At 38.7% G+C, this 19633-nt stretch overlaps 1 long non-coding RNA gene across 1 annotated transcript in view; it reads left to right on the plus strand.

Annotated features, from left to right (window-relative positions):
* LOC124238094 (uncharacterized) overlaps positions 1–8600 on the plus strand; it is a 72906-nt gene extending 64306 nt beyond the window's left edge. The window contains exon 3 of the long non-coding RNA XR_006888238.1: positions 8492–8600. This is a non-coding gene — a long non-coding RNA (uncharacterized LOC124238094). The remainder of the gene's footprint in view (positions 1–8491) is intronic.
* The last annotated feature ends 11033 nt before the right edge of the window (positions 8601–19633 follow it).

Here is a 19633-nt window from a genome sequence, read left to right on the forward strand (position 1 = left end):
CCAAAGTTGAGTGAAAATGAACTTTTGGTTCTGTGCTGTCTGTGACTTCCTTCCCCAAGGCCGTAGAAGCGGCTGCCTCTGCCACCTGAAGCTGAGAGAGGGGTCATAGAGCCGAAGGGCGGGATGGACAATGGAAAATACATTGGTTAATATCAAAATATCAATCTACAATAGCAGCGAACTTTTCCCATTGCCCCCTTCTGTCAAAACTCGGGACGATCTGATTTCATTTATTTGGTCATTCATTAATTTGTTCTTTCTTTATTGCCTACAGATTGATTACATATATTTTAGTGTGAATAGTATTCAGATAGCATTTGCATTAAAAGTTTCAGATCTTTAATTTAATAATGAAAGATATTATTCTCTCTTTAAGGAATTGGAAGTATCATAGAAACTGCATGGTAGGTAGTGGTGGAGAGATGTGGTTAAACGTGCTAAAACCCTGCTGTTTGTATCATGAAAGCTAGAACGTTTTGTTAGCTGTGGAGGAGACCTTGCTGCTCACCCTCTGCACAGATCGTCCTTTGCTAGAAATTCTGTAATTCCTGAATAACACATATGGCACACACACAGAGTCCATCTTGGCCTCCAGCCAAGACAGTGGACGTGGTCACGGGGATAGCGGAAGGCCAGAAAGCCACGTCTTCTACTAGGATGGGTGTGGCTGGCGTCTTCCGTCCTTTGTGCTTTTCTGATTCACCGGGCATAACTGGGTCTTATTGCTCATCTCACTGCATTATAAATGTCTGCTTACTTCTCTGTAAACCTCCAGAGAGCAGGAAAGTACTTCTGAATATTCCTTTACCCAATGCCTAGCATATAGTAGATGCATAATAAAAGCTTTTGGAATGAAACAAAATGAATGTAAGAATCCAACAAGTTCTGCCCTCAGATCCTTATTCAGACTTTCTCTTACCTCCTATCTCTGCTGGCCTGGACCCAGGACAGGCATCTTCCTCCAGCTCCTTTTATCTTAACCAACCTCTCCTCTTCTTTATAAAAACGAATTATTTAAAAAAATTGTTTAATTACTCAAGTACTACTTGAGGATATTCTCAGTATAATGTAAGAAAATAATACAAAGAAATTTTAAATGCTGAGCATCTCCTCCATTGCATAGTGGTGTAGGGATAGCCTTCCGAGCCCTGTCCTGCGCAGCTTTACGTATCCACTCAGAGATATGTATGTGTGTATGTTAATATATTAATACTAATATGGAATTTATATATTTAGTCTAAATGATTTCATGCATAATATGTGTACTATTCTGCAACTTGCTTTTTTTCCACTTAATAATTTGATATCCATTTATGTCACTATACATACATCTCCCTTGTTCTTCTTTTAGCTGCTGCAAAGTATTCTATAGCACAGAGGAACCAAAATACATTTGAAATATATTTAACCTCTTTCTATTTGATGATCACATAGGTGGTTTGCAATTTTTTGCTGTTATAAACAATGAAGCAGTGAACATCCATTTGTATACATGCTTCTTTGGACATGTGCAAATGTTTTTTATGATAGATTCTTAGAGTATGAAGTCATTATTAAAGGGTACACATAGGTACTGGGGACAATCTTGAGGAAGAGGTTTTCTTGGCCATTTGCTACACGATGTTTCCTTACTTGTAAACCAAATAGACTTGCTAAACTGTGCTAGGGCAGAATGCACAGCAAGACATAGGTTGTCCCAGTGCAAGGGGATATTTGTGTAAGTGATATGACCATAGACAGACCATCTGATGTCCTTTGGCACCCCTTTGACGTCCTGTGGCAGTCTTCCTCCACTGCATGTCAGTATGGAAAGGGACCCTTCCTAGCCCTTTCCCAGGCCTTTGCATTATGTCTGAAGGATTTTTACATGCCTGCTACTTTGTAATACCTCTGTCAACGAATAGAGGAAGCTGCCTTCTGTACTCCAAATGAGAAAGGAAATGTTGTTATTAGATGTAATTACTGTCTACCATCTTGTTCATAAAGGGGGAGGTGGTTCACATCAAGAGAGTTGGTCACCGTGTCATAGCAAAGGTGATGGATCTGAAGACTTGCACCTGCCCCGTGGACACAGTTCAACAGTTAACAAGGAAAGCCTTACCATCTGAAGGTGAAAAACAAGAATGAGTATATATGAGATAATGTTATCTCAAGAAGGAAATAAAGTGACTTCTCTGCTATCTTTCTCTTGGAGTTCAGAGCTTTTTCACTTCCTGATTTATATCGAGAAACTTAATTACTGAGGATTTGGCATGAGGATAGGTATATCCTCTAACCATTGGCTCAAAATCCCCCGCAATGATATATTTAAAAATTTAATATATTGCCAAATTACCCTCCAAAAAGCCTGTATCAACTTGCACTCCCACTAATAGTGAATGTGTCTATCTAACATATTATCAGTCTTTTAAATTGTCCTCTGATAGGTGAAAAATGATGTCTTACTATTTTAATATGCATTTCTCTGATGACTGATGACATTCAGTATAATTTTACATCATTTCTGGCCATCCGAATATCCTCTTCTATGAATTGTCTGTTCATCTTTGTTGCTCATTTTCTAATTGGTTCTGTGTATCTTCTTTATTGACTCGTATGAGTTCATTATAATGTAATATGAATCTTTCATTATGTATTTTTAGTATTTTCTTCTAGCTGGTTTTGGTCTTTTTTTTTTTTTTTGAGGAAGATCAGCCCTGAGCTAACATCTGCCACCAATCCCCCTCTTTTTTGCTGAGGAAGACTGGCCCTGACCTAACATCCATGCCCATCTTCCTCTACTTTATATGTGGGATGCCTACCACAGCCTGGCTTGACAAGTGGTGTGTAGGTACCCACCAGGGATCCGAACCGGCGAACTCCAGGCCACCAAAGCAGAACTTATGAACTTAACCACTGTGCCACCGGGTCGGCCCCGCTTTTGATCTTTTGATTTTGCTTAAGGTGTTGTTTTCATACAAAAATTGTATATGCTTACGCAATTACATATATTAATATTAGTTCTTTACAGGCTTTACAATTTTTGCAATTTTAGTTTAAGAAGGCCATCTATAACCAAGGTTATTAAACCCTTCTTCAATATTTTCTTCTAATATTTTATTTTATTTTAAATGTATTTTAAATAGAAATTCTAATATGAGTTCATTTTCATTAAAAATTCGAACAATTTCTAGTAATATGATAAACTAAGCTGTAAGTAAAACCCTTCCCAGGGGCTCGCCCCATGGCTGAGTGGTTAAGTTTGCGTGCTCCACTGCAGACAACCCAGTGTTTTGTTGGTTCGAATCCTGGGTGCGGACGTGGCACTGGTCATCTAAACCACGCTGAGGCAGCGTCCCACATGCCACAACTGGAAGGACTCACAACGAAGAATATACAACTACGTACTGGGGGGCTTTGGGGAGAAAAAGGAAAACAATAAAGTGTTAAAAAAAAAAAAACGCTTCCCAGTATACTACCCACAAAAATGCAGTACAAAACATTAAAACAAACAGACAAATGAAAAATCCAATAAGCTTTTTTTGTATGTTCATCTGAGGCTGAGCTAGTGAGAAATTAAGGGAATTTTTCAGAGGCCAGGGGGAAAAGAAAGCAAAAATTTGTAGGGTTAGGTAAAGCCCTGAGCATTTACGTGATCCCTAGTGGCCATGAGCCTGAGTGTTAATGGGCCCACTGTCCCGGGGCTGAAGACGACGCCTGCACCCTAACCAGGATGGGGGCTGGAATAGGGTGCCTTCGGGGACGACTCAGTGGCTGAATTAGAAAACCCCAGCCAGCAGAGCCCATTAGTGGTGATATATGCCAGTCTCACCTGGGCTGTGGGCAGAGTTGAACAAAGAGGAAAAAGGCCTGAGAATTCTAACCACAAGCCTACTGTCACGGATGTTTAGAACTGGAATTCATACCACCTGTACATCCCCCAAAAGCCCCAACCCAAAAATGTAGTTGGAAGCATCTGTGACGCCTAGAGGAAACAAATCTGAATCCTCCTTAAAAGAACACTTGTCCAATTCAAATCCACACGTATGCTTCCAAGGACTGTGACTTCAGATACATGTGGAAATAGCAGAACCAGCACACTGCAGAGTCGGGCGTTAAGGTCTGGAGTGATCAGGTGCAGAATAAAATATAAGTCTGTTTAATATATTTAAAGAAAAAATTTAAAAGATTATTGGAAGAATGCCAAACTATAAGCCATCAGAACTGACAGATTTGAAAAAGAACCAATAAAAGTTCTACATATTAAAAATGTAATCGTTGAAATTAGAAATTCAATGAGAGGCTTAAAGAGTAGATGAAGCACAGTTGAGACAATTCATGACAGAAGAAATTACAACAAATTCAGAAAAAGACAACAAAAAGAATGAAACTATAAAAGAAACATTAAGAGACACGGAGGATACAGAAGGAGAAACTCTGACAGATATTTAACTGGAGTTCCAGGAGGAGGTAACAAAGACGAAGGGAGAAACAACACTATTCAAAGAGATAATGGCTGAAAATTTCTCGGACTCTGAGAATTTCTTCTATTCATCTGGTGATGAGAAATACCAATACACAGATTCTGAAAACAGAAAGAATTGCAAACAGAATAAATAAAAAGAAATCTACACCTAAACTCACAGTGAAATTTTAGAATACCAAAAGCAAGGAGACTATGTGAGAAGCATCTAGAGAAAAACACAGTGTATCTATAAAAGAATTATATTTAAACTAACAGGAGATAGTTCCGCAGCAATAAAGGAAACCAGAAGACAGTGAAATGGTACGTTACGTGTACTGAGAGAAGATAAAGTTTAAACACTATTATGTCTAACAAAATAATCTTTCAAACATGAGGTTAAAATAAAGTTATTTTCTGACTAAAAAAATTGAGAGCTTTTATTAGAGCAAAGCCTTATTGTAAGATCTTCTAGAGAATGTACTTCAGGATGAGGGGTAATAAACACAGGAGAAAGTCTGAGTGTAAGAAGACGCGTGAGCAAAGAACACGGCAAATGTGGATCAAGCTAAGCAAGCAAGTACTGAATAGACTAATGATGATGACGTTTATTTTGAGGGTTAAATAAATTAAGCTAGATACACCTAGGTAACAATAGCATGTATAATGAAAGAGTGGTAAAAGGGAGTGAAAACATTCTAAGGTCCTTTTATTTTCTTAGTAAAGATATTATCTTCAGACACTAAGTTAAATATGAATGTTAAGGTTTTTAAGGTAACTATATTCATTTTCTATTGTTATATAGCAAATTCCCACAAATGTAGCTGCTTAAAATAATACACATCTTGGGGCTGGCCTGGTGGGGTAGTGGTTAAGTTTGCGCACTCTGCTTCACCGGTCTGGGGTTTGCAGGTTCGGATCCCGGGCACAGACCTAGCACCACTCGTCAAGCCACACTGTGGCAGCGTCCTGCATAAAATAGAGGAAGAAGGGCACAGATATTAGCTCAGCGGCAATCTTGCTCAAGCAAAAAGAGGAAGATGGGCAACAGATGTTAGCTCCTCTCTCTCTCTCTCTCTCTCTCTCTGTCACACACACACACACACACACACACACACAGAGACAAATACTCATCTCTATTTCCCAGTTTCCGTGGGTCAGGATTCCAGGCGTGGCATGGCTGAATCCTCTGCTCAGGGTCTCACAAGGCTGCAGTTAAGGTGTTGTCCAGGCTGGGGTTTTCATCGGAGCTCAGGGTCCTCTTCCAAGCTCATTCAGGTTTCTCGTGGTTGTAGGCCTGAGGGCTCAGTGACTAGAGGCTGCCCCTCTTCTTGGGCGATTCACAGCACTATTTGCTTCCTTCCAGGCCAGCAGGACAAATCTGCTGCTTTGAATGTCCTTTTTCAGGAAGGGCCCAATCCCTTGTTAGGGTTCTCCTGATTAGGTCAGACTCATTCAGGATAATCTCCCTTTTGATTAAATCAAAGTTAACTAATGTGGAACGTTAATTATATCTTCAAAATCGCTCACCTTTGTCATAAAATTTAATTAGGAGAGTAACATCTGTCATATTCACAGCCCCATACACACTCATGGAAATTGGATTAGAAACCACAAAGTGGGAATTTTGGGTGCTATCTCAGAATTCTACCCACCCTAGTAACCATTAAAGAGAAGAATTAGGTTGTATAATTTCCAAACCAGTAGATGTGAAAAAAGGATATGGAAAGGAAAAATTGCAATCAACTAAAACAAATAACAGAGAAAACGTTGAAAAGTAGGGTAAACAGAAAATATAAAATAAAACGATAAATAAAAATATATTATAAATCACAACCCATCTTAAGAAACCACATTCTGCATATATAGCCAAAGATTGTTAAACAAAATTACAAAAAGAAAAGTTCAACTCCATACTATTAACAAGAGACATGCCTCGCCTAAGGATGCAGAAAGGCTGAAAAGGAAGCCCAGCAAACACTCACCCAAAGAAGACTGAGGGAGCTGTATGAGAAGCAGAAGCTCACCTGCCAGAAAAACATTCCTAGAGAGCACAGGGATCATGACACACTGAAAAAAATTCAACCCACCAGAGAGAGAGAACCATTCTAAACTTGCCAGTACTTAATAAAATAGCTTCAACATAGAGGATGCAAAAACTGTCAGAAGTGTAAGAAGAAATTATCATATCACCATTAGATTGGCAAGATTTTAACATTCCCTCCCTCTTTGATCGATAGATCAAGCAGACAAGATCTGAATAAACAGTTATGGAACTTGGCCTAATGGACAGATACAGAATATTGAATTAAATATTAGAGAATACACATTCCTTTCAAACTTGGAACATTTACAAGAATTGACCACATACTAGGACATGAAGCATCCTGAAGCATCTCAATAAATGTCCAAGAATCAGTATTTTTTTTACCACAATGTAATTAAGTTAGAAATAAATAATAAAATAATAACTTAAAACTTCGATACATTTGCAAATTTAGAAGAAAGCGTCTAAATAACTGATGGATCAAATAAAAAATTATAATGGAAATTAGAAAATACTTAAAAATAACTAACAAATCACTGAGTAAAAAAATGTGTGGCATGAAGTTAAAGTGATACTTTAGGGAAATGTATAGACTTAAATGCTTATACGGAAAAGAAAAAAACAGATAATAAATGAGACTGAGAATAAAAGAATTCTCCTTAAGATGTTATAAACAAGCAAACCACAATAAAAGTAACAGGAGACAAAGCAGAGAAAGTAGAATGTGAGAAATAATGAAGACAAAAGAAGAAATGAATGAAATAGAAAATAAATAATATATTAGTATTAATACATTACTTAGTGAATAATATGTTAGTAATATATTACTTACTTACAAGTATTACTTATATATTGCTTATATAATATATATATTTTTTCTATAGAAAAAAACTAAAACAAAAAGCAAGGAATGAGTGACACCAGCTCCAAGTTAGTGGTTATTTCTGCAGGGGAGGGAGCATGCCGTCATTCAGGGGCCCACAGAGGTTTTCAGTGGTATTGGTGATCTATTTCCTTAGCTGGGTGGGAGAGACAGTGGTGATAATTGAAATTTTTACTTCTCTTATTCTTTAAAATATACATATACATTATATAATTTCTTTCATATTGCGATGTCTCACATTTTTTTAAAGTTAAAAAATTCAAAGCATACAGATAAAGAAAAATCCCCTTTTAACCAATCCTCCTTCAAAAGAGAAATTTTATGTGTATCTTTCTAGATTTTTTCCTATGCATTAACAAATATGTATCTGTAGAAATATATAGTTTGCTATTTTGCGGGGTGAGGGTTAACATAAGTGATATTATACCAACTGTACTATTTTAGAATTTGCTTTTCTCTCTTAAAAATACTTCTTAGCAAGCTTTCCCTGTAAGTATACAGACACTTATCTCATTAGTTTTTTGTGTTGCACAGTTTCACATGGTTGGGAACATTCTTCATTTACCCTGTCACCTTGTATCAATCAGAACAAGCTAGGCTGTGCAACAGTAACAAAGAAACTTAGAATCTTGGCAGTTTAGAACAAGACCTGTTTATTTCCATACTCATGCTACTTGTTCATTCTGAGGTGACTGAAAGCTGTACATTGTGTGTGTGTGTGTGTGTGTGTGTGTGTACATTTGTTTCTGCACTTCCTACTCTGCTCTTTTTAAAAAATTGCCTATTATTCATGATTGTTTTGTCTCTTTTTGCCCACCTTCTCTTTCATGTTTAATTTCAATCGACTTGTCAAGTTTTATTAAAGAGCTCACATTTTAACTATGGTTTTTCTCCTTAAAGCCCTCTCCTTCTTCTCAGTAAATGACATCACTATCCTCTCAGTAGTTTCATCAAAAAACCCAGGAGTTATCTTGGTTCTCTCTCACATCCACATCAAATCCATTAGCGAGTTTCGGGGCTGCTGCCTCCAAGTTGTGCCTTGAATCTGATCACACACAAAAATATTTGCTGATAACGGCAATATGTTGGTATTAAAAAAAAATCCCACCCTCCTTTGTAGGTAGAAGAGGCCAGGAAGAGGCTCGGTGTCTGATGACATCAGAGGACCATCTCTGGACTGCTTCCCTCTAGACTCTTCATGTGTGAGCAAAATAAACCTCTAATTTGTTTAACCCAGTGGTGGTTTTTTGGTGTGTATTTCTTGAAACAAAACACAATTCTTAACAAATAAGTGACTTTTAAATCAATAGTATTGGAAAAACTTATTGTATATTTGAAAACCAGACATACTATTCATAAAGAAATTCATGACAGATTAAAAATCTAAAACTAAAAAGCAGAATGATAAAAATATCAGACTAGCAATAGGCTGAGGTTGTTATTTACACTATTTGCCAAATAGATCTGGTGTGCTCCGTTTCTGGGTGCACAGTGGGACTGCACTTCCTGCCTCCTTGTGGTTACACGGGATCATGCAACTGGTTCTGGCCAATGAGTTGTGAGCAGAAGAGGCAGGTGGCCTTCTGGCCTAGAGCATTTAATTGACTAGTACCCTTCAGAGGTCTCTTTCCCCTACCCACAGTGACCAGCAGTGCTCATGGCGGTGGCTGCTCCATTCGCCTGGGTCCCAGAATGAGGAAAGAGGCTCTGCATCTTGTTTATTTGTTTGTATATTCATCTCCCTCCTCCCCCAGCATTAGAATGTAAACTTGAGAGCAGGGGCTCTGTGGCATTCACCACCACACCTCCAGTGCTTAAAATAATTACTGATATAATTAAGTGTTCTATAAATACTTGTTTCTGATTGATTTTGATTGGGACTGGATTTAACTTATAGTTTAAATTAGGAGTGAACTGGAATTTTTACAATGCAATATTTCTTCCTTTATTTGGCTATATTTTTTAAGACCACAGTAAAGATTTAATATTTTCTTCACGCAGGATTTGCACATGTGTTATTGAGTTTATTCCCAGATATTTTACAGTTTTTATTGCCATTGAGAATGGGATCTTTCTCAGTTATTGCTGGCTAAGAGGAATGCCGCTTATCTTTGTATGTTGACGTTACATCTGGCCCCAATGTAAGTCTTAGTTTGTCATCCAGTTCTCTGAGTTTTCTTGCTAGACACTCAAGTCCTCTAGACACTTTCCTGCCTTTCCCTTTGACTTGGGACTCTGGGATAAGTGTCACATTTTTGGGCTCCCTTGGTGTTATTTAAATTAGTATTTAATGACATTTCTATACTACAAATTTACTTGTTGGGTATTCTCTGTCACAGCTCAGAGGATAACTCCCTCCTCTTTCCTTAGTGAACATTATGCCTGTTATTTTAGTGAGCTATGTCAGATACTGGGTTATTATGGGCCTGTAATGATAGGACTCTGGAGACCACTTACATGTGGGCAGGAGGAAAAATCATTAGTAAACACCTGGGGAAGTGCAAGAAGCTAAAAACCCAAGCTGGGGACAAGCTTGGTCTGGTCAGCAAATTGGCTGATGTTGGCCAGTAGGTCTTGCACGTGATGTGAGGAAGGGAGGCACTCCTCCAACCAGAAATGGGAACTCTGGTGGGTAGCTGCATCAGAGAAGGTATCAAGATTCTGTTCAGGACCCTTTCTGCCCAAACCCGTAGGGAGCAGCACTCCATAGGAGGAATATTTTGATGGAAGAGAAAGCTGTGGATTAGCCTCTGTGCCCACTACCTTTCCATTACCTGGCATAGTGCTTGGAACATGGCAATGAATACATAATTGTCCAGTTGCGGGCATAAAGATATTTTCTGACGCATGCATTTGATTTCTGTCAACCCATGAAATTAAAAAAATTAAAATTTCCACAGTGAATTCAAGAGGAAGCTACCTTCTGTATCTTTCTGTGAACTTTAGATCTTCCTTACTTCCCGGTATTTACATTTCATTCTGAGATTTCTGTAGATATTTTCATGCAAACTTATGTGTATAGTTTTGACTTGGAAGTATTCAGTAAAGGTTTGGTGGAGCAAGGTGTCCCGATACATAGTTAGATAGAAAATTGATAGAGACTACAGAGTGGGCAAAAGTAAGAAGCCCATACTCAACAACAAAGAAGTTTTCTATGGTTAAAAAGGGCTTTATCCTAAAAGTTAGATGCCAAGGCTTATGGAATGCTAGTTTTGGAAAGAATATGGCAAATTTGAGCCAGGGTGCCTATTTTAGGAAGGGACTGTAATGCAAGAAATCTAGTTACCATCCTGGGTTTAACAGCTGGGACCAAGACTTACTAAAAATGGCAAAAAAAATAAAAAAATAAAATAAAATTAAATTAAATTAAAAAGGCAGTTAGTTCTTGAAATTAGGATACCATGTTATGACTAGGTTAGTGGTTAGGATGACTGTGCTGGGTCTTAGAAAGGAGGACTGGAGCTGCTTAAGTACTTGATGTTTCAGATCAGGATTGAAACTACAATTAGCTTCTAAGGGAAGATCAAGAGGCCTCATCTATGGGGAGGAAGGATTACAGGCTTGGGAAGCGTGTTGTGCCTGATACCAGCAACGAGAGAGGCAAATACGGTAACTCTGCCCCTCCTACACTCATAATAGACTGTAAGAGTCGGGGTTCTCCAGAGAAAGAGAACAGATATAGATACATAGAAAGAGATTTATGACGAGAAATTGACTCATGCGATTATGGAGCTGAGAAGTCCTACGACCTGCTGTCTGCAAGCTGGAAGCTGGTGGTGCAGTTCCAGTCCAAACTTGGGGGCCTGAGAACTGAGGGAGCCAATGGTGTAAGTCCCAGCGTGAGTCTGAAGGCCCCAAAACTAGGAGTGCCTGTGTTTAAGGGCAGGAGAAGGTGGGTGTCCCTGCTTAAGCAGAGAGCAAAATTCACCCTTCTTCCGCCTGTTTGTTCTACCAGGCTCTTGACGGACTGGGTGATGTCCGCCTGCATTGGTGAGGATGATCTTCTGTACTCAGTTCACTGAATCAAATGCTAATCTCTTCCAGAAATACTCTCACAAACAAACCCAGAGAGAATGTTTTGCCAGCTATCTGGGCATCTCGTAGCCCAGTCAACTTAGCACAAAAAATTAACCTTCACACAGACATTGGGAATGGAGCATAGTGCTCTTTCCCACAGAGCCAAAATACAACTTTATACTCCCTTTCGAAAAAGTCGCTAACAATAAATCTCATTTGGCCAGCAAATATAAACCTGTCTGCCATCCTTATGACCAATAATTAAATCACAGCTGCCATTTACTGAATGCGTACCATGTGTCTCATACCAGGCTGTGTTATAGCTGATTTATCCCTTATAATAACCTGAGAGGTAGACAACATTATTTACCAATTCAAAGATGAAGAAATTAAGATGAGAGGTAACTTGCTCCAGTTCATACAGGAAAAGAATGATACAGTTGTTATTGGAAGCCAGGTCTGTCTGATTTCAGAGTCTGTGCTTAATTAATTAAACCTGGAAAGCTTAATGTTTCAAGCCTGTACCAGGCTAAATACTCTGAGTTACTTCTAGAATATTGAATCTGTACCTCCAGGTTTGATGTTGGGATTAATTTTAGCTATGCACTTGAAGCACCATGTGCCCTAGGTTGCACTCCCTGAGGGAAGAGGGCCGCCAAAGAACAGAAGTGCAAGGGCCAAATCCGTGATGGGAGCAGCTTCTTCTCATCCTCCCCTGGACTGGAATTCCTGGAAGACAGCCCTGAAATCCCACGGCAATGGGACATGGCTTGGGGAACCGTGAGGGCTGCCACATCGCTTGGTGGCCAAGATGTCACTTGTCATTTTAAGTTTGATAACATTTCCTTTTCTCTCTTACCTTATCATTCTTTTTCTCTCTGATTACTCAAAATTTCTTGGAATTTCTTATCAAAAAGTGTCATCTGCATATATTAGTACCTGGATAATTATTTATACATGTATCTAACTTGGTCATATACTTCGTCATATCCTTTATGGAAGTGAGAACCAAATCATATGAAGTAATTTCTTTTTATGGTCATCATTTTTACTTTCATGCTTATCATAGGAAGGAATTTTTTTTTAAATGATAAGAAATAAAAGAGTAAGGGAATAATAAAGTTTGTTGTTTATATGAGTCCTAGCTTTCACTCAAATATAACTATTTTATTTACATACTTCTAACATGTTTAACTGGAATACACTAAAAATGTCAGAAGATGAGCATTTCCGTTATGACCATATTAAGGACTATTTTATTTCAAAATGGAACTTTGAAACTCGGATGAGTCTCACTTATATCTTGATGCCCTTTAGCCATGTTACACATTTAGGCAGAAGTATTTTACTTATTTTAAAGTTAACTGGTGCAAACAGCCAGGAGACTGTTGACACTCTTTCCCTCCACAACCTTGTGGTTCGGAGCTGGGGATGGGGACAGTGGGGACTGGGGGGCAGGGAGCTTGGTTGCCCTCAGGAAAGGATCTACTGTGGCTCAGGTTCTATGAAATCACAATGCAAAACAAAAACAAAACCGAAACTCTGTTTGTGAAGTGAGAAACTTGTTTTCCTGGGCTGTAATATATAATAATAGGACAATACTTTTTAAAATGATAGCAATTGTTCCTGGCAGTACTCCAGCACTTCACTGACCTCACCTAACCCGACAGAAAAGAAGAAAAGTGAAAGAAAGACATTGAAAGGGGAAAGGAAAAGGAGGTAGAAGGAGGATAGGAGGGTGAAAGGAGAGAAAGGAGATGACCTTAACCGCCACCCGCGCCCCGCTCCTGCTCGTTCTCCTTGGAGGCAGCATGAAGTCATAGCAACTGTATCAAGTAGATGTTATTATCCCTTCGTGTCCTCTTATGACTTCCCTTTCTTAGTTTATGCTCTAGAAAGACTAGAAAGGTGAATGTCAGCCAGTGACAGTGGACATACCTGAGAAGTAGCTATACAGGCCTGGCGCTGTAATCGTTCATCCTGAAACTAACAAGCTTCCTCTCGCGAAGCTAGGCAAGTCTCACGTGGCCTCTATTAGGGTGACCATATATCCAGGACAGTCCCATTTACACTTGTTTTCTGACACATTCATTATTAACACCCCTTCCACTTTCAAAACTGTCCAAGTTTGGATGATAAATTGTGTGAACCGTCCATGCATGAGCCCTGCTTGCGCGGCACTGGCCTGCAGCCTCCTCTCCTCTTACTTGGTGGCCATCACACTTCCCTCCAGAGTTGTGGAACTGCTTCCAGTTCCCTGGACACACCTTGCTATTTCACCCTTCTTTTTGATGAGTTCTGTGCTTCTTAAGTTCCTGTTACCTTATTTATAGCAATATTCATGCCATGTCTCCTTCATTAGACTATTATTCCTTGAAAATGGAGACTGCTTTGATTACATCCATATCACCAGTGTCTTGCATTATATCCAGACATATTACATGCTAAATACAAGTTTGATGAACGAATGACTAAAGTGTGTCAAAATTACATATTTAGGGGCTGGCCCAGTGGCACAGCAGTTAAGTTTGTGTGGCCCGGGGTTCGCCAGTTCGGATTCCAGGTGTGGACCTACACACGGCTTGTCAGGCCATGCTGTGGCAGGCGTCCCACATATAAAGTAGAGGAAGATGGGCACGGATGTTAGCTCAGGGCCAGTCTTCCTCAGCAAAAAGAGGAGGATTGGCAGCAGACGTTAGCGCAGGGCTCATCTTCCTCAAAAAAGAAAAGAGAAAAAAAGAAACAAAATTATATATGTACATAAACAAAGACAGGAAGAAAATAGACAAAAGTGAAATTCCTAATCACATTAGATTTTTAAATGTTTCAGATGATTTAATATTTTAAAAATATTACTTTTATAATAAAATATTTATTTTCTAAAATAACAAGGTTGTTCATACAGTATTTTTTAAAGATTTACAAAAATAGCTCCAGGGCTGGCCTGGTGGCATAGTGGTTAAGTTCTCATGCTCTACTTTGGAGGCCCAGATTCATGAGGTCAGATCCTGGGCGTGGACCTATACCACTCATCAAACCATGCTGTTGTGGCGACCCACATACAAAATAGAGGAAGACTGGCAAAAAATTAGTTCAACCCTTAGTTATTATTATTATTATTTTTGTCAAGGAAGATTGGCCCTGAGCTAAGATCTATGCCAATCTTCCTCCACTTTGTATGTGGGATGCCGCCAAAGCATGGTTTAATGAGCAGTGTGTAGGTCCATGCCTGGGATCTGAAACTGCGAACCCTGGGCCACTGAAGTGGAGCACACAAACCCCACCACTATGCCACCAGGCTGGCCCCATTCAGTTACTTCCTAAAGGGTGAAGTTGCAAGTGTTCTGCACACAGTAGACAGACAGTGTTTGACATTGGGTGTGTCCCCGATAAATACTGAATGAATCTCAGATTTATCCTGAGTTAGAAGAGAAATAAGGCAGGTATAAGCAATGGAGACCTGTGCAAACCTAGGATTGGGATCACTATTTCACTGAAGTGAAAAGGGAACAATTCAATTAATGGCGATCAGATGCCCAGTTCTTTGGGGCCCCTTGCTGTTGGTGGGGCGGACAATCAGGACACTGAGAGCCTCACACATAGCTGGGGCTGAAGGGGTCTGTGCCGTCTGTCCTCACATGAATCCTGTCTTTGCCAGGCAGAAAGGAACATGCCAGCCCTCCCACGCTCCAGACACACCCCTCGGACTGTCCCTCTGGGGTTGGAGTGTCTCCTTGTTCACTTTAATCTTATTTTGGAGAGGGAGGATAAAAATTTGGGGGTGCCAGGGAAGGGGGCCAGCATTTGTTCTGCCAGGAGGCTGCTCTGATGGTGATCATCCAATTCTTCCTTGTCCAGAAAAGGTAAGAACTGTAGGTATTTTTACATGTTAGCTAATATGCAAAACTTGCGAGAGGAGAGGAAAGAAAATTGTCGTCAGTCAGGTGTCAGGTTCCTTGATATGTGTTTTCACATTCATTAAGTGTAATATAATAAATTATCACAACATCCCTGTTTTTATCACTATTCAACACTTAGTAACTGCCAGAGGCTAGATTTGAACTCAGATCCCATGGTCTACCCATGTGAAAGGAAAGCTCTCCGCCTTTGGTGATGTGGATGAAAGTGGCGGTTCTGTCCAGGAGACAACAGCACTTGGAAAAGCTTCATAGGTTGGAACATATCATTCTTCACCACATCAAAGGATAACTAGGATGCTGTTATCAACTAGAATAAGAAGTGCCTATTCACATTACATGTTCAGGAACAGAGTATATTTCTGACAACTGAGTGTAAAAATATTTGAGGTCTGGAATTTTTACTTGCAACAAGAATGGAAAATTAAAAATTAAGCCTGGCTTCAGTGGTGGTTGCATGGATGTTTTCAATTTGTGATAACTCATTGAACTGTACATTTATGATTTTTGCATTTTCTATATGTATGTTATACTTCAGCTTTCAAGTTTATTTTTTTAAAAAGACCAATAAAAAAGATATTTTAGAAAAAACAAAGGATGTTGCAAATCTACACAGCTACATCCTGATTCTTTCTTCTTGACCTGTGAACAATAAAGATAATGGTATAAGTTGCCACTTTCTTCCAAGAGATAAGTCAGTGCATAGTTAATTTTCTAATTTAGGAGTTTTTGCCTTCCGCCATCATGGTAAAAAAGTAAAGAAAATGTTTCTTTCTTTCCTGTAAGATCACAGAGCCTGCCAATAACTCTCTCTCAATCCTACCTTTATTTGTGTAATCTCAGAATCATTTACAGAAGACAAATACTGTGCCTCCCCTCAGGTTTGGCTGGGACAAATGAATCTATAGATGCTGTGAGACAGTAGGAAAGGATGTTGAAACGTTTATAGACTTTCTCATGAAAATTAACATTGAGAAAAAAGTTATTTTACTCCCTTTCACAGAAGAGAGAGTCATATTTTGATTTGGATATAAGATTCATACAGAATTTAACCCCTCCTTTGGTTGGCCATCTTGGAAACAAATGGGAAACAGAGTGAAGGCATATATGTGTGATTGTCCTTATTATAAACAGAACAAATTAAAGCACCAACGGTGGATCTCATGAAGAATATATCATCATGTTTAATATGAAATAAATGTTCAGCTTTTCCTTTTTAAATGTAATTTATTGAAAATATGGAAGAGCTCGAGAGGTAGTACGGCAGTGAGAGTCTTGTACATTCATCTTTGGACGCAGTCTTACAGGTCAAGCAGAACTATTTTTCTGTGTTACTGCAGACTACAGCCTAATTCAATTATATTCTTTTTTTCCACGTTATTTTGAAAAATTTCAAACTTACAGGAGAGTTAAAAAATAGTACATTGAACACCCAATATCCCTCACCTAAATCCATTAATTGTTGACTTTTGCCACATTTCTGCTTTCTCTATGCACGTGTTTGCTGAACCAATTGAAATCCGCTTGCTATCACCCCTAAGTACTTTAGCATGTATCTCTGTATAACAAGCACGTTTCCTACATAACCACCATACCGTGACGGCACTCAAGACATTTAACATTGACAAATAACACCACCTAATAATCAGTTCATAAACAAGTGTCCCTAATTATCATAAAAATGCCTGTAATCAATTTTTTTGACAACGGATCCAATCAAAGATGGCACAATGCATCGAGGAGTCTTTTAATTCAGAACATTCTTCCCCCTGCTTCTTTTTTTTTTCCTTCTGTCTTTCATGACATAGACATATTTTGAAGAGGCCAGGTCTGTTGTCTTGTAGCATGCCCTACAATCTAGATTTTTGTGATGGTTTTCTTATGATAGTTAAATATGTTTACAGAATTAAAAACCTACACGTGTATATACTGTGCATTCCTATTGTTTTTCCATGTACCTCCTGTGTTTTCACATTTCGGAAACGTTGCTCACACAGGCCATCTCTTTAAGAAATGCCCTTCCCCACCAGATCTCTACAAGGCACCATTCAGTATTTAACTTTCTGTAGATGATTTCCCTGATGCCCTCCATCCTAAAATAATCTTTGAATATCCAGAATACTTTAGCTTTTCTTTTCTTATAGCATTTACATTTTTTTCACTTTGTATTATTTTTATTTGTTCAGATAACTTTTACAATGAAAGCCACCTAAGGGTTGGTCTAATTTATCTTTGTGACCTCCCTGGAATCTAGCACATGACGGTTTACAAAGTAGGCAATCAATATATATATATGTTAAATAAGTAAATGGATGGATGAGTAAATGAATGAAAATATTATCTCTGGTTTCTGAGATACAGTGAGATGGTTAAGGATTTAATGTTTTTTTAAAAGGCTTACCTAATTTCTTCGCAAGTGTACTTTCTGTACCCAGAATAGTCTACTTAATAATGTTTTTAAAAGGTAAAATCTTAGTTTTAATAAAAATACAGCACGTGTCTTACACGCCTTGCTATAACCCTTTTAAAATCAACTTGCTTAACACTGAGGGAAGCCTTTCAATCTGGAAAGTTCATTCTCTAGCTTTGGAAAATAGTCTTATCCTGTTACTTTGATAATCTCCTCTTTTGCATGTTTCCTGCTCCATCTGGAAAAAAAGTCCTGTAAGTCAGACGTTGAAACTTCCAGATCGATCCTCTCTATCTCTTATTTTTTCTGTCAGTTCTCCTATCTTCTACTTACTAAAGATTTCCTTCCAACCTATTATTGATCCTTTTTAATTTTGAAAGCCATGTTTTTAATTTTCAAGAGTTATTTTTTTGCTTGTTGAGTGGTCTTTTTAATAGCATCCACTTCTTGTTTTATGGATGCAATATCTTTTCAAGTCTCTGTAGAAATATTTATTAGAACTTACTTAAAATTTTCTTCTGTTCTCTACATTACCTCTGTTTAAGATTTCTTAAAGCCACCTTTTTTGTATCCCTGTCTCTCATTCAAATTAAAGGTATGTTATGTATGAAATGCAGAAGCCTCTGTGCCCTGAACAGCTGACTAGAACTCTGTCCATGAGCAAGGTCTGCCAACTGCCTGCTTGGCTGTAGGTTAATTAAATGTTGAGTTAGGCATTATGACGTGGAAATTCCCAACCGTCAAAACATAGAGGTCTTTTTTCTGACATCATTCAATATCTTTGGAAAAGAACCCTTCAGTTTTCTACCTGGGGAGTAACATCTCCTTGCTGAGTAGTCACCTAGCAGAGGGGTGTGTGTGTGTATGTGTGTACGTGTTTTCTGTTCCTTATTCAGACTTTTAGTTAATCCCCTCTGGTTTCAGTCCCTCATTTCACCCCTCCCCTTGATATCCTGTGCGTCAGCACTTCAAGACTCAACTTTACCCTGCTGCATCAGTTACCCCTCATCTTCTATCTATATTCTATCCTCCAGGATTTTGTTGAACTCTCTCCCCCTCTGCTGGACTCTCCTGCTCTTCTTGTTATGGGTTTATGTGTTCTTTTTATTCCTTTACTGTCATTTTGGTGGAGGCTTGAGAAAGAGAGGAGATAAATGCATGGAAATATTTTCCAAAATATTGATTCCAAACAAATCAATTTGCTGTCTTTAACCAGACTGTGCTTAATTTTAAAAGTGTTTGTGATATAAACTTGCCCCTCTGTAAATATGGTCTTGTGAATAGTGTAAATTTTCTGCCCAGAAGATTAAAGAAAATGATTCTCTATGTGATTATGGGAGTAAGGTTCAGATCACTGTGGGGGTTTTAAAGTTTCCTACTGCATAATCTGGACAAGGGGAAAGTATTAAAGCTACTGCTCAGGGCAGCGTGAGATAAACCTCTCTTCACAACTTCAGAAGTCCCCTTACTTATTTACAGCTGGGATAAGATAAACGATCAAACAACTAGAGAAATTCTACAAACCACTTATAGAGTTAAGTTTTTATTCTACGATCAAACCATGCTCCTGTGCTTGTATAAATCTTCGATTACCTCTAAACTTCCAACATCTGGAAAAGAACAAGCTGCAGCATCACTCAGGCAGGCCCCTCCCAAGTCTATTCACCCACAAAGAATTTTCCCTTTGAGCCACTCTGACACTGGCTGGTTACTCACACCACAGATTCCTCAGGATTGGCTGAGACTGCAAATAAAACACTGTTTGCCCATAATCAAGTTGATACGCTACAGCATAAATGCACGCAAGTTCCTAGTCTAAAAATATAACATGAAGTGTTTGCTCTCTTCTTTCCTCCTAATGTTTTCATACAAGACTTGGAGAGGAAACATCGTATCTGGCCGAAAGAAAAGGTCTTTA

Source organism: Equus quagga, chromosome 4 (assembly GCF_021613505.1).
Source record: "Equus quagga isolate Etosha38 chromosome 4, UCLA_HA_Equagga_1.0, whole genome shotgun sequence".
In the NCBI taxonomy this organism is placed as follows: Eukaryota; Metazoa; Chordata; class Mammalia; order Perissodactyla; family Equidae; genus Equus; species Equus quagga.